Source organism: Choloepus didactylus, chromosome 13, assembly GCF_015220235.1.
Source record: "Choloepus didactylus isolate mChoDid1 chromosome 13, mChoDid1.pri, whole genome shotgun sequence".
Classification (NCBI taxonomy): Eukaryota; Metazoa; Chordata; class Mammalia; order Pilosa; family Megalonychidae; genus Choloepus; species Choloepus didactylus.
In genome coordinates, this window is record NC_051319.1 from 1,153,202 (window position 1) to 1,167,458 (window position 14,257).

Sequence of the window (14,257 nt, forward strand, 5' to 3'; positions counted from 1 at the left end):
CCCAATTCTTTAGAAACTAAAAAGGGTTGTCTAAAGTGTGCGTCAGAGTGCCCACCAGAGTGAACTCTCGGCTCCTTTTGGAATCTCTCGGCCACTGAAGCTTATTTCATTTCCTTTCACATCCCCCTTTTGGTCGAGAAGATGTTCTCCGTCCCATGATGCCAGGTCTACATTCCTCCCCAGGAGTCATATTCCACGTTGCCAGGGAGATTCACTCCCCTGGGTGTCTGATCCCACGTAGGGGGGAGGGCAGTGATTTCACCTTTCAAGTTGGCTTAGCTAGAGAGAGAGGGCCACATCTGAGCAACAAAGAAGCATTCGGGAGGAGGCTCTTAGGCACAATTATAGGGAGGCCTAGCCTTCCTTTATTTTTGAGGTTTAAACAGGAATATTTAAAGTTACTAAGAGGAAGAAACCATAATTATTTCTATGAGACCATTTTGATGAAATAGGCTCATAGATCCCAGTTCCTGCCTGGTTTTGCTGTAATATTCCAGTCTTTCCTCTGAAAAATGAGCCGCAATTTCACATTTTCATCATGCAAACTGCTCTGGTTTCACCAAACGCTCTGTGGCTAGAGTCAATAAAAAAAAGATAATATATCTTTCCTTAATTTTACGTGCAGGTTGGAGGCCTGCTGAGTTTTAGAGCCACAGTGGTTGCCATTCTAAGAGGTACTTGATGGGAGAAACAGGTGACAACAGAAGCCCAAATGATATCTGTCAAGGCTGAGAAAATGAGAAAATTGAACTTTATTTTAATCTGTCCTTTGAGACTGATGAATATTTCCCTTCAGAGATTTTATCCAATTTTGAAATGCTTGCTTAATAGCCCTCAGATTCATTCCCCCTTTTCTCTTTAAAACACCTACAATTGCATTGTAAGTGTTGATTTAAATTAAAATTAACAATATAGTCGCCATTCTAATTTTTCTGCCCCACATCTACCCCGTGTTGCCCTGGGGACCTTGTGTCCTGGGTCAGGCCCCTGACCCGGGATCCCTGATGCTCACACACGACTGCACTGGCTGGGGCTCCCTGCCAGATTAAATGGACACTGAAAAGTTATGATTTCATTCTGAAATTTAAATGAAGAAGAGAGCAAGGTAAAGTCTTGGTAATGGAGGGTGGTGATGGTAGCACAGTGTAATTAACAGCCTTGAGTTATGTATTTGAATGTGGTTAAAAGGGGAAATTTTAGGTTGAATATATGTTACAGGAATAAAAATTAAAAAAACAAATCCATGAAATTGCACAACAAAAAAAGTGAACGCTAAGTTAAACTATGGACTATAGTTAGTAGGACAAATATAAAAGTATTTTTTCATGAATTGTTAAACGTAGCACACCAATTCCAAGTATTAATAATAGCGTGGTTTACAGGAACCCTGTATTTTATGCATTATTTTTCTGTAAACCCATAACTTCTCTAATAAAAAAAGATATTAAAAACAGACAAAAGGATAGAGTGGGGTGAATACAGAGTATTGAAGTAGTATAATTAACAAGCTTGATCTAATAGATGTAAAATAGAACATTGAATGGAATAAAGAACATTCATTCTTCTCAAACAGCCAGGAGCACTCAGTCACACACACACAAAAGCGACCATACATTAGGTCATGAAGAAAAATCTCATTGATTCTGTAAATCAGAAATTATATGTCATATTGACTGACCGCAATGAAATAAAATTAGATTCGTCTCAAAAAGATTAGCCCGAAAGATCCATAGACCTAGAAATTTTTTTAAGTCCCATGGAGAATAACTAACTCTTAGGTTCAAGAGAAAAATCAATGCAGAACTTACAAGCCATTTAGAAATGAATGAAAATGAGACAACTGTAAAACTCGTAGGATTTAGGTAAAGCAGTACTCAGAGGAAAATTTAAATGTCCTTACTGACCCTGCTCTCCCACTTCTTAGTATCATCCCCAAAGAAAATTTCCACTTGTGCACAAAGGCATGTACAAAGATTTCCATTGTACCATTGTTTGTCATGGTTAACTGTTTCCCTATTAATGGACACTTAGGTTCATTTCAGATCTTTCTAGGTCCATGTTATTGAATACTATTGAACAGTGAAACAGAATGAAGTAGAGTTAAATGTATTGAAATAGAAAAAATTCCTAAGACACAATGTTAAGTAAAATAAGCAAAACACAAAACAATTAAAATAGTATGGTACCTTTTATGTTAGAGTAATTTAATAAAAATCCAAACTAATATACTTCTACATATAGCTAAGAATAGAGCAAGGTTATAGACTCTTTCAGAATGAACGAATTCTGGATTCTTCCTGTGGAAAACAACATTCCCTGATATCTGTAGGTAAATGTATGGAATTACTCTAAGCTACAGTCTCCCCCTCTTTAAAATGGAAATAATAGTATCTTCCACTAGGGCTGTTTTAAGAATCAAATGAGCTAAACATATGTAGAACACCTAGCACATCTTGTCCTTACGATAAGAATTATTATTATTTTGTGTTGAAAACAATAGTCATTCTCTGTGTATTGTGTGGAAACTTAGTTTTCTGTGTTCTCTTTGACTAAGAATCATTTGAAGACTCTTTGGTGAAAGAAAAGCAAAAATAATAAATGACTCCTTCAAGGGTGCTGAGAGCCAGATGGATAAATCACAGGTGAGAATTTCTGAGGAAAATAGAGGACAATGGCTAAGGACAGGTGTAATAGATCCTAAAGTAGTTTTCATTACTTCTCCATGATCTATTTTAATGGCCTCTGAATAAGTTCTCCACAGCCAGTTTCACCTCCCCCTCTGGTGCTTTCTATACGTCACTGCTGCACAAATACAGTTTTGCCAGGCTACAAAAATTTGTTGCCCAGAAACCTTCAATGGCTTCCTGTTCTTCACTGAATTGCATCCAAATCACATGATCAGTTTCAAAATTCCTTTAAAACTTCATCTCTCCTAACTCCTCTTCATATACTCCAGCCATATAGGATGACTTTTATTCCCTTAGCATGACCTGTTCCTTCTTGCCCTAGGACTTTTGCATATGATTTCCCTCTCTGTAAGTCACAGAAGAAGGCTAATGTAAAATATGATTTTCCTAATGTTCTTCCCTAATATTATTCTAACTGGAAGAACTTTTGAATCTCTCAGTTCTTTTTATGCACATCTGTAATGATCATTAAAATGCTCTACAATGTACTGTGGTTATTTTTGTCAGTTTTTGGATAAATACCTTCTTGAGATATTGATGATAACACTTGGTTGGTTCTCAATAAATGTTTACTGACTAATTGGATGACAGTGCTTGTATTAAAATTTCACACTATGGTTAGGAGACAAGATAAAGACCTAAAATTAAATAGCAATTAATTCATACACTAGTGCCAAATGAGGATTCTAAGCAATTGGTTCAAAATTTCAGAGGAGAAATGAGGCATTAAATTGACAAGGAGATATAGTCTTGGCCTCTGAAGATTTTAGAAGACTATGACAGGATAGTAACAGTTGAGAATGATGCCAAGACCTCATTATCCACAAAGTAAATTAAAGTCAAATAGAAAAATCACTTTATTCCTTTCATCAAGAATTACTGTATTTTCTTTTTATAAATATGTTTGTGTAAAATAGAAAGTAATTTTTTTTTCTTGGAACAAAGAAACATTCTAGAACTCACATGTAGAAGCCATACACTTTCTTCACTGAAGATGAACCCCCTCTTTTGGGCCATGGTTTGGGTTACAAAGTCTGCAACTTTTCCTTTAGGAGGAGAAATCTTTAGTGATGGCCTAAGGCTTCATAGTTTCTACAAAGTAATAACATGATGATGCATGAATGAATTATAACACATGGATTAAATTTTCCCTTATGGAAATCATTAATATTAAACTATTGTACCAGAAAAAGTGAAAATAAGAATAAAAAATAAAAGTAAAGAGCACCCAAAACAACCCCCTCCTCCCACCCTATTTTTCATTTAGTTTTTTGTCCCCATTTTTTCTACTCATCCATGCATACATTGGATAAAGAGAGTGTGATCCACAAGCTTTCACAATCACACTGTCACCTCTTGTAAGCTACATTGCTATACAATCATCTTCAAGAGTCAAGGCCACTAGGTTGCAGTTTGATAGTTTCAGGTATTTACTTATAGCTCTTCCAATGCATTAAAAAATAAAAAGGGTTATCTATACAGTGCATAAGAGTGCCCACCAGAGTGACCTCTCAACTCCATTTGGAATCTTTCAGCCACTGAAACTTCATTTTGTTTCATTTTGCATCCCCCTTTCTGTCAAGAAGTGTTCTCAATCCCACGATGTAAGATCCAGATTCATTCCCGGGAATCATGTCCTGCATTTCCAGGGAGATTTATACCCCTTGGAGTCAGATCCCATGTAGGAGGGAGGGCAGTGACTTCAAGTTGGCTTAGCTAGAGAGAGAGGGCCACATCTGAGCAACAAAGAGCAGTACCATACTATTTTGATTACTGTGGCATTGTAGAAAGTTTTGAAATCAGTTAGTTTTACTCCACCAACTTTGTTCTTCATTTTTGAGATTGTTTTGGCTATTTGGGGTCCCTTATGGTTCCATATGGATTTGAGGATCAGCTTTTCCATTTCTGAAAAACAACTGCTGAAATTTTAATAGGGATTGCACTGAATCTGTAGATGACTTTGTGTAATACTGACATCTTATGCCAGTTTGGATGTATTATGTCCTCCAAAACACCATGTTCTTTGATGCAATCTTGTGGGGCAGACGTATTAGTATTGATTAGATTGGAATCCTTTGATTGTTTCCATGGAGATGTGACTCAATCAACTGTAAGTGAAACATTTGATTGGATAATTCTCATGGAGGTTGTTACCCTGCCCATTCAGGGTGGGTGCTAACTGGATCACTGGAGTTGTATAAAGGAGTTCACAGACAGAAGGACCTCAGAGCAACTGAGAGTGACATTTTGGAGGAGCTGCTGCTTACAGAGACATTTTGAAGATGGCCGTTGAAAGTTGATACTGACATTTTGGAGAATGCCATTTTGAAACACACCCTGGGAGCGAGCAGACACCAGCCACATGCTCTCCCGGTTAACAGAAGTTTTCCAGACCCCAGTTGCCTTTCTCCAGTGAAGGTACCCTGTGGTTGTACCTTCCCTTGGACACTTTATGGCCTTAAGACTGTAACTTTGTAACCAAACAAACCCCCTTTATAAAATCCAATCCATTTCTGGTATTTTGCAAAAAGCCAGCACTAGCAAACTGGAACATATTTCAACAAGTCTTCCAATACATGAATAGGAGGAAATGTATTTCCATTTATTTGGGTCTCTTTAAATTTCTTTCAGCAATGTTTTGTAGTTTTCAGCATACGAGTCTTTTACCACTTGGTTGTTTTTTTTTGTTTTTTGTTTTTTTTTTCATGCTCAACAAATATTGATTGAATGAATATATAAATTAAAAAATTAAAATAAGAATAAGGGCTTTAAAAGAAAAAAGTGCCCCAAAAACTGTTCCAAAGGCTTTACCATAAATTCATAGTTATCTGGGGAAATAAAAGCAAGAGTTTTGAAAGAAAGCCATAGATCTTTTCTGGGCCTTGTATTAGCTAATAGTTTCTATGTTTCTCCAAGAAAGGAACTGTTCTTTCTTTTCTATGTTGCACGAACACAAAAATGGTTGACAGGGAGGCCAGTGGTGGCAGCAAGAAAGCTTAAAGAACATTGAATCTGCCTTTCAAGAAGCAAGAAGTGGCTCTCTCATCCAGGTTGTGTAGTCCATATTTTGTTGGCAAGTACTCTTATATCTGCATCCAACATTGTGGGGTTGCCAGAGCAACCCATGAAAGAATCATTCTAAAATCTACCTCTGCAAGATTCCAGAGGAGGATAAGGAATCTTCTTCAAGTAAGATCCATATGCATACGATGGATTGTGTCCTGAGCACACAGCACAGGCTGAAAGATTCAGCAACTAGCCAAGTGAAGATCTAGGTGTCTATTTTCCTTAAACCTATGTGGAACTGGCAAAACCTGCTACTGGGCTCCAGCCAAGAACCTGATAGTCTTGTAACAGGACTCTTGTATGTTCCTAGATGAGTTTTGCTTTGACATTAGATTGACTTTGACCTGTCAAAGTGGTTGCATAAACGTATATTCTATGTTTTGCTTTTGTCTTATAGCTCCTGTCTCCCTTGGTTTCCAGATACCAGTCTCTCCTGGGCCTCTTACATCCCAGAGTGCTCCTTCCTTCTCCACATTCCCTTTAAATGTCTCTTTTTCCCAGGCTCCTGCTCTTGCTCTTATTGCCTTCTAACTCTACAAGCTCCCTACCCCTTGGTCTTTTACCCCTTGGTTAAATTTATTCCTAGACATTTTATTCTTTTACATGTTATTGTAAATAAAATTGTTTTCTTTATTTCCTTTTCAGATTGTTCATTACTGAGGTATAGGAACCCTGCTGACTTCTGTGTCTTTATTTTGTGGTTGTGTCCTCTGAACCAGCAGTAGGATCACCCTGAAAGAAGAAATTAGAGCCTGTTGAGAGTCCAAGGAAAGAGGCACTAAACACCAGGGTGATCAGTCCTTAAACATTGATTAGGGGAACTTAGAGAGCTATAGCTACCGCACAACAGACAGCAAGATGGCAAGAAGTTTCCTCAAGTATGCCCGTGGTCAACTGATTTTTGACAAGGTAGCCAAGTACACTCAACTGGGACAAAACAGTCTCTTCAACAAATGGTGCTGGGAGAACTGAATATCCACATACAGACGAAGGAAAGAGGAACCCTATTTCACACCCTATACAAAAATTAACTCAAAATGGATCAAAGACCTAAACATTAGAGCTAGGACCTTTAAACTCCTAGAAGAAAATGTAGGGGAGCATCTTAAAGATCTTGTGGTAGGAGGTAGTTTCTTAGACCTTACACCCAAAGCCCAAGTAATGAAAGTTGAAAGATGTAAGTGGAAGATCCTCAAAATTGAATACTTTTGTGCTTCAATGGACTTTGTGAAGAAAGTAAATAGGTAGCCTACTCAAGGGAGAAAATATTCAGAAACCACATATTCAATAAGGGTTTAATATCCAGAATATACGAAGAAACCCTGCAACACAACAATAAAAAGACAACCCAATTTAAAAATGGGCAAAATACATAAATAGACACTTTTCCAAAGAAGATATATAAATGGCTAAAAAGCACATGAAAAGAGACTCAACATCACTAGCTATTAGGTTTTAAATGCAAATCAAAACCACAATGAGATATCATTTCACACCTACTAGAATGGCCATTATAGAAAAAAAAAAAAAAAGCAGAAAACTGCAAGTGCTGGAGAGGATGTGGAGAAACAGGAACACTTATTCAATGCTGGTGGGAATGTAGAATTCTTCAGCTACTCTGGAAGGAGATTTGGTGGTTCCTCAGGAAGCTAAATATAGAACTTCCATATGATCTGACAGTCCTGTTACTAGGTGGACACTCGGAAGATCTGAAAGCAGGGGCATTGTGCCAGTTTGGATGTACTATGTCCCTGAAAATGACATGTTCTTTGGTGCAATCTTGTGGGGGCAGACATATTAGTGTTGATTAGGTTGGAACCTATAGATTGAGTATTTCCATGGAGATGTGACTCAATCAACTGTGGGCAAGACCTTTGATTGGATAATTTCCATGGAGGTTGTTTTAGTTGGCTAATGCTGCTGGAATGCAAAACACCAGAAATGTATTGGCTTTTATAAAAGGGATTTATTTGGTTACACAGTTAGTCTTAAGGCCATAAAGTGTCCAAGGTAATGCATCAATAATCGGACACCTTCACTGGAAGATGGCCAAGGGCATCCAGAAAACCTCTGTTAGCTGGAAAGGCGCGTGGCTAGCGTCTGCTCCAAGATCTGGTTTCAAAATGGCTTTCTCCCAGGACGTTCCTCTCTAAGCTTCAGCTCCTCAAAAATGTCACTCTTAGTTGCTCTTGGGGCATTTCTCCTCTCTCAGCTTCTCCGGAGCAAAAGTCTGCTTTCAATGGCCGTCTTTAAACTGTCTCTCATCTGCAGCTACTCTCATCTTCTGCGCATTCTTCAGTGTCCCTCTTGGCTGTAGCTCCTCTTCAAAATGTCACTCACAGCTGTACTGAGTTCCTTGTTTGTCAACTCATTTATATGGCTCCAGTGATTTAATTTAGACCCACCTTGAATGGGTGGGGTAACACTTCCATGGAAATTATCCAGTCAGAGTCATCACCTACAGTTGGGTGGGCACATCTCCACTGAAACATTCAAAGAATTACAATCTAATCAACACTGATAGGTCTGCCCACACAAGATTACATCAAAGATAATGGTGTTTTGGGGGACATAATACATTCAAAGTGGCATACAGAGGTGTTACCCCACCCATTCAGGGTAGGTTTTAATTAAGTCACTGGAGCCATGTAAAACAGCTGATAAACAGAAGGAACTCAGAGCTGCAGCTGAGGGACACATTTTGAAGATGGCCATTGAAAGCTGACACGTTTTGGAGAACGCCGTTTTGAAACACAAGCTGGGAGCAGGGAGACGCCAGCCAGGTGCCTTCCCAGCTAACAGAGGTTTTCTGGACGCCAATGGCCTTTCTCCAGTGAAGGTACCCTATTGTCAATGCCTTACCTTGGACACTTAATAGCCTTAAGACTGTAACTTTGTAACCAAATAAACCCCCTTTATAAAAGCCAATCCATTTCTGGTGTTTTGCATAATAGCAGCATTAGCAAACCAGAACGGATGTGAATAGACATTTGCACATTGATGTTTATAGTGGCATTATTCATGATTGCCAATAGATGGAAATAGCCCAAGTGTCTATCAACTGATGAGTGGATAAACAAATTGTGGTTTATACATATGATGGAATATTAAGCAGATGTAAGAAGGAATGAAGTCCTGATGCAACAACGTGGATGAACATTGTGGACATTATGTGGAGCAAAGTAAGTCAGAAACAAAAGGACAAATATTGAACTAATTATAATGAGCAAACTCTGCGAGTTAAAATCTAGAGTATAGGTTACCAGGAGATAAAAGAGAGTAGAGAATGGGCAGATGATGCTTAAAGTATACAGAATGTTTACTAAGGTTGATTGTAATGGTTTGGAAATGGACACCGGTGATGGTAGCACAACACTGTAAGTGTAACAATGCTGAGTGTGAGTATATTGAAAGGGGAAGTCTAGGGTTGTGTATGTCAGTAGAAGAAAAGCTAGAGGATAAAACTTGGGACTGTATAACATAGCTAAACCTATTATGGATGATGACTGTGGTTAATTGTACAAATATAAGAAAGTTCTTAGATGAACTACAATAAACGTACATCACTGTTACAAGGTGTTAACAATAGGGTGGTAAATGGGGAAAAATACAATGAATACAAACAAAGGCTATACTTAACAGTAACACTGTAATATTCTTTTATCAATTGTAACAAAGATATTATAACAAAGCTATGCATCAGTAATAGGGGGGAATAAGGAGGTATAGGATTTTTCTACTTCTTTTCAGAGCAATGAGAATGTTCTCAAATTGATTGTGGTGATGAATGCATAACTATGTGATTATACCAAGAGCCATTGGCTGTATGCTTTGGATGGATTGTATGATGTGTAAATAAAACTACTAAAAAAAAAAAAAAGTGATGTGGACTCAGAGGTAATCAACAGATATTTGTTGAAGGAATGAATTGGAAGGGAATTCCTTTCTTCGGTTTCCTGAAGCCTTAAGCACATGACACACCAAGTGAGAAACACTCATTGGCCCCTTGGGTGGCAGGACTCTCCAAAGCTGCTCATGAAATCATGTGGAAGTGGCAAGAATTCCTTACTGGATGAGAAGCACACATACTTGCACCAGGGGGCAGAGCAAGCAACACTTTTGGAGTAATACTTTTGGAGTGTCTTTTCAAGAGTGTCCTCACGTAGCCATCTGAGACCTCTCATGTTTCTGGTCAAAGTGCTATCGGGAAATGTTAACTTACTCTACTCGTTTGAATGGGAGGCTGAAGGAACAGTGGCCCCTGGGAGTCAGCATAACAGAATTGCGCTGGTGAAGGCATATTCCTTCCACGACCTGAGGGTCTTTCCACCTCTGCGTCTGAGGGGCCGGCCCCGGATTCCGTAATCCAATCAGTGGGAGTATTTTTAGTTTTATGTACAAAGCCGATTGTAATATTTAGAGGACAGTGAACCACAGACCCACCTGATTCTGTTAGTTCTTCCTTACTAGGCAGTAGGCATCACTCGTGCACTATAAGCCTAGCATTGTCAAGAAATGATTCAGAAATGCAAACTGAAGGAATTCTGCTACAAATGGTATTTATTACTTCAAAAGAGAGAACTGTTTTCCCTTTTATGGTATCTAAGATATCCATTTTTTGAAAATGTTTTTGCAGCGCATTAGAAATTACTTCAGAGTTGGGAAATGCTCCTTGCTAGGAAGAGGCTGAGTGCGCTGAGAGTTGGTCCTGAGTCCTGATCGAAACATTGTTTATTTGGGCAACTACATTCTTCTGTCAGCAAGGCCTGCGGAGTTTACTATTAATCCCAAATGTAAACCCCAGTTGGAGTTGTCTCTTACAAAAGGCGATTACTATTTAACTCTTAGGTTCACAGCACATTTTGTAAATTCCTCCAACAAAGGAGAATAAAGCTCTTTACTGGTAACGTTATCTCATATTGGAAACTCCAGTCCCGCGTTGGAAACTCTAATAACCCACCAACCTGACCTAAATTACTGCTCCCTCGACTTCCACCTCCACCTCCACCATCTCCACTGAGGGTCAGACTTCCCCAGAAAACAGCTGAGCATTTGGCCTAAAGCTAAACTTGTACCAATTTTAGAGGACAAGAGGACAGGGAGGGGAAGGCAGGAAATTGTTCCTTGTGGCCAGGGCATCCTGAGAACGTGCTCCCTCCTGCTTTAAAGTGTTGCTGTCTGTGCAGCAAGGTGAGTTAAGAGAATCATAAACACATACTGGATTTGGGTTGCCAGATCTGGCAAAACAAACAGACAATATTGCATGGGACATACATATACTAAAAAATATTTTCGTTGTTTATGTGAAATTCAAATTGAACTGAGTGTCCTGTATACCATCTGGCAACCGTATACTGAATGGAAGAAACACAGTGGCTGTGAAAGTTGGAGGCCCTCAAAGGCCTGAAGGGAAAGGTTCTTCAGGTTTCTTTTCTAGGGAATCCTCAAAGTACCCCAAATAGAAGTGAAGAGTGTGTGGGAAGGCAAGGACTAGGCTGTCCCGCAAGCCTGGCCAACCCTGGGGAAGAATCCATGTTAAATGGAGACAAAGAGTAGCTGCAAGGAAACAAGACTTAAGCACCACTTCCTCTTCCTACAGGTTCACCTCTCTTTCTTCCTCCTGGCTCTCCCTGCCTCCAGGCTCTCTCTTCTTGACTCGCACCCGTCCAACAATAAACTAAAATAACCCAAAACAAAAAACACACAAAACAAAACAAAAAACAAAACATTTCACTGTGGTTTTGATTTGCTTAAGCGTAGATATGATAAAAGCATTTATCCCTCAGGTGTGAGCGGTGGGCAATGCTAAACTGGTAACACGCACACACGCACACGCACACGCACACGCACACACACACACACACACACACACACACACACACACACCAAGTCGAGCCCCAGTGGAGCCCGCACCCCAAGGCTGGGAAGACTAGGGGAGACTGCGCTGGGACTGCGCTGGGAGCAGGGAGCTCCGGCCCTGGGCGCCTCCCGGAAACCAGGAAAGGGGCGAGCGCTGGTCGCCCCTCTCCGCCCCCTCCTGGCGCGGCAGCCGGCACCGAGAGGCCTGTCTGGGGCCTGAGCCGCGCGGGTGCCCCGGGGGACCCGTGGGGGAGAAAGGCGCCCACCCCGCCGCGCCCCCGCCTCCGGGCGCCCCGACGCGACGCCGCGTCCGCCATGGAAGCGGCCGCCCGGCCCTGCTGCTGCTGTTTATTGAGCCGCTCACAGAAAGTGTTTCGAATAGAAACACCAGCTTTTCAGGCGCAGGCGGCGCAGGCACTCTCGCCCTGGAAAGTTCTGGGACGGTCGGGGTCTCCCCGGGGCACCAGCACACACGCCACAGTCGCGCCCTTTCTGGCTTTCACTTTCCTCTCCCTCGACTTCCCTTTTCTGAGCCCCCGGGGCAGTTTCTTCCTCACCGCCGGCCACCGGCTGCCGGGGCGGCCGTACCTGCCAGCCCGCCGAGCTGAGCTGTGCCTGCGCTCCTCTTGCCAACGGGGACATCCATCTCGGGTTTTATTTCCTCCCGAGACACCGAGGAAGCCTCAGGTGGGTTTCCATGTCAACCTTCACTGAAATCCAAACATTTGCCTTTCTCAAAGGCAGTTTAACCTCTGCCATCAACCACATCCTCGGAGTTGCTGAGAATATTTTTTTAAAGCTTAAAAAAAAAAAAAAAAAGACTAGAGCTTTCAAAAAAACCCAGGCTTCTGGGGGTTTCTATTCACCAGGTGATAACACATCTTGAAACAGAATATTTATAATTTTTTGTTGTTCCACATTTATCCTCACAAAGCTCAACAGTGATGGCTGAGAGCTATGACAACACTTAGGTAAGGAGAGAGGCTAGAGCAGAAGTGAAAAGGATAATTGGAAACAGGGAAGCAGCCCCCTAGTTACACCTTCTTTAAGTCTGTCACAGCTCGGCCGGCCAGAGAGCTCAGGGCAGGCAGCAGCATCCTTTAATCCTGCACATTCCCTGGCCTCCTCTCTTCCAAGGTTTACTTATGCAAGCTTAGCTGCAATTTTCCACAGAATCTCGCCTGGTCCGGGGCCATCTTCCCCTGTAAAAGAGACCTCCTGGGATGGAAGCTTGAGGGAGAACATGTGGTGAACACAGGCTCCAAGCTTTGGAACAGGCCACCTGGAAGTAAGGAGATAACCTGCTGAGAAGGATTTACCAAGGCCAGGGTGCATTGTGGGGAGGGGAGGAGAGCAGGAGAGGAGGGCTCCACATGTCCAGCCATCAGATGTTGAAACTGGGAGGTAATATATGGGTCTAGTGAGACCACACGTGGAATACTGTGTTCCTCATCGCATCACAAGGAAGATGCACATAATGAGCTGGCTGCTGCTCAGAGAAGAGCAATTAGGATGATTAAGGGACCAGAGGGAGTGACTTAGGGGGAGAGATTAAAAGGATTAAACATGTATACCTTGGCTCAGCTCAAAACAGAGGGAATGTGGAAACTCTATAAGCATCCTCAGAATAAAAACATAAGGAGAATGTGGAATTGTTTTGCATGGTCCCTGAGGGATATAACTGGAAATAATAGGATGAAAGAAAAGAAAACTTTACCTATTGGAGAAAGCTTCTGAACAGTCCCAGATACCAAATGTGTCAGAGGCTCACACCTTATGTTCTCTACAACAAAGTCAACAGAGAGAGTCACAATTTGATAGGAGAGAAATCAGTTTGTATAACAATGACTGGCCCCACAGGGATGCTTTGAAGGGAAAAAAATAAATAACACAGGACAGTTTCTTTTGGAGAACATGCAAACCTGTGGAGGCTCCCTAGTAAGTAAAGTTTATTATCCGATGTCTTGGACAGGCAGGCAAGGCCCTCTCCATCGGGCCCAAGCTTACCCTCCTAAAATTGTCTCCCACCATTCCCCAAAATAATTGCTTGTCCTGAATGTTCCTAGTGTAGTTCCTTCTTTGTTCATGAAATTCTCCAACCTGTAAATTCTCCTCCAACATTCAACTATTCAAATCCTACTCGTTTTTAGCATTCATCTCAATCTTGTTTCCTCTGGCTACCCTGATTCATGATGGCCCCTCTCTCTCTCCCTCCCTCCAAGAACTCATTTTGGCACCAATCACACTCCATTTGTATCATTAGCTGATGTGTTCTGGTCATCTTGTCTTCTTAGAGAGACTGTGAGCATCTCAGACATTGGAGAATATGTCTTCTCTTGTCCGCTCTCCCACCAGCTTTTTTATCCTTCTATGCCAGCTCTTCCAATCATTGTGAATCAGAATTCATATAACAATAGGGTTCTCTCCTGGATTCTTCCTCCTTACTGCTGCTGCTTAGTTTTTTACCTGTCCGTCCTTTAGAGGTTGATGCTTCCCAGAGTTCCTCTTTGGTCCACTTCTTTTCTCATTCTACATTCTCCCTGAAAGATTGCATCCAGTCCCAGTTTGCAATGAACAACTCAACACTGATGATTCCCAAATCTTTCTCTAGTGTAGCTGTACCTTCTGAGCACCAGGCCTGTAAA

At 41.2% G+C, this 14,257-nt stretch overlaps 1 long non-coding RNA gene across 1 annotated transcript; it reads right to left on the reverse strand.

Annotated features, from left to right (window-relative positions):
• Nucleotides 1-223: 223 nt before the first annotated feature.
• On the reverse strand, nt 224-12,256 carry LOC119507813. The gene is made up of 3 exons (XR_005211343.1): nt 12,201-12,256; nt 3,651-3,779; nt 224-279 (listed from the first exon to the last, which is right to left on the reverse strand). It is a non-coding gene; the product is annotated as an uncharacterized LOC119507813 (long non-coding RNA).
• Nucleotides 12,257-14,257: the final 2,001 nt, after the last annotated feature.